The sequence below is a fragment of the Hydra viridissima genome, unplaced genomic scaffold, assembly GCF_058129835.1.
Source record: "Hydra viridissima isolate aposymbiotic clone 2 unplaced genomic scaffold, HvirCarnegie_v1 scaffold_7, whole genome shotgun sequence".
Lineage (NCBI taxonomy): Eukaryota > Metazoa > Cnidaria > Hydrozoa > Anthoathecata > Hydridae > Hydra > Hydra viridissima.
Window position 1 is genome coordinate 393471 of NW_028324306.1, and position 1887 is coordinate 395357.

A 1887-nucleotide genomic window follows, 5' to 3' on the forward strand; every position below is an offset into this window, starting at 1 on the left:
AGATCACTCAATGACTTGCCTCAATGGGTCCAAAGGTCATTTTTTGCCCCTTTTTTGCCCATATTTCGTACTAACTGAGGGGAGTGTTACCATTATCCAAATTGATTTTTCTTTCTTTTTTTTTGTTGATTTATCTTTTTGAAAAAAATTAAATTATAAAGTTAAGCTTAATTTTTTTTTTTACTTGAACAATGAAGATCAAAAAATTCAAAAAAAAGGCATTTTTAAGCTTTTTTGCACTATATTAGTGTTCAGCTTGTTAACAAGATACTTTACTTATTAAGATATTTATATTTACGTAATAAAATCATATTTATGATTAGTTTCTTAAGTAATTAGTTGTCAAACATAGTTTATGTTTATAAATTTATTTTGTAAACAAAGAATTTTTTACACAATCAGATTTTTTTTAAATTGTTCTTTCACTCATATTTGTTTGATACAAGGAAGGTACTTTGTCTTTTATCCTCATTGTGCGATATATTGATCAGCTCCTATTAAACAATATTTAAAAGTAATGAGCTTGTGAAATAAATTGAGATTTTTAAACAGTAAGTACCAAAGATAATAAATAGATACCTGAACTAGTTTTATAGCCCTCTCACTACAGTCATTTACTACATCAAGATTATTCACAAATTGTTTGAATTCTAGGAAATAGTCATCTAGATCCCATGTCTCAGATGGAGTCTTAAGCCACTGTACTTCAGCATTTGCATGGTTTAAGATATGAAAAATTAACCAACTCTGGTCAGTTATGAGCGGGATCAAACTTGGGGGAGTATCATCATCAAACATAAGGGAGTTCAGTATATTTAAATTAACTTGATGTCTCTCTATGGCATAAGTTGTTGGTCTTGGGGTTGAGTACAATTCTTGGCAATGTCACTCCGTTCTTGTACATTTTTGTCAACAAGAGACATAACTAGAATATTTGGGTCTATGTACCAGGTGTGTCTCTTTAGAGACTCTATAACAGGTTTTGCCTGGACAGGATTGATTTTTGAGTATCTCACCATCTGCCAAAGAGCTTTCATATTCTAAAGATTTTTAGACTATTAAATATTACACAAAATTTTCAAAGAAATGATTAAAAACTTTTAAAACATAGAAATGTCACCTGATATGGAGCGGCAGCTGGAATTTCATCCTTTATAAACCACTCAGTGTAAAATACAGCTGTGAAGAATGCCATATCATTTATTTCTTTCTTCTCGAAATCTGTCAAGCTAGAAATGTTGTCTAGAAGGAGATACATTTTCAGAAAGTATATTCCTTTTGCAATAAATCTGGCATGGTGTACAGGCTCAGGTTTTCTTAGTTTGTACTGTTCATCACCAGATAAAACCATTGTCGTCAATTCCACTAACTCTAGATAATCAGACCTACATCCATCCTAAAAAAGACTATTTATTTAGACACGAAACAGTACTAAACTTATTTTATTACAGAGAATTCAGTTTATTCAAAATTTTAAATACCTTTTTCATTGTTTTCATTCTGATAATATTTTGAGAGAAAGATAAGCCTTCCTTTAACTGTACCTGCAGCCAGCTATCAGAAATGTCTTCAATTTTTACTTTGTTTAACACAATGGAATTTTGATCAATTGAGTTTCATACATCTTTAAGCTTCTTAAACAATGGATTATTTGGGCCATTTGTTGTACTGCTAGGATAAATGTTCCAGCAGTGAATAATATGCCTTTCATAGATGTGATGCCTACATGCTAGGAGAAGTAGAGGTCTATCAAGCTCTGCAGCTAATCTAATGCGCACACCCTTTTTATTACCAGTATTTACAGTTGTATCAAAACGCATCCTTGTAATTTATCAAAAATATCAAATTGATGAAGAAGTTTTATGATTGTATTCTTCTGTGCTTCTC

The 1887-nt window shown here is 31.0% G+C and overlaps 1 pseudogene; it reads right to left on the minus strand.

Moving 5' to 3' along the window:
• Positions 1 to 367: 367 nt before the first annotated feature.
• On the minus strand, positions 368 to 1499 carry LOC145186090 (uncharacterized; annotated as a pseudogene).
• Positions 1500 to 1887: the final 388 nt, after the last annotated feature.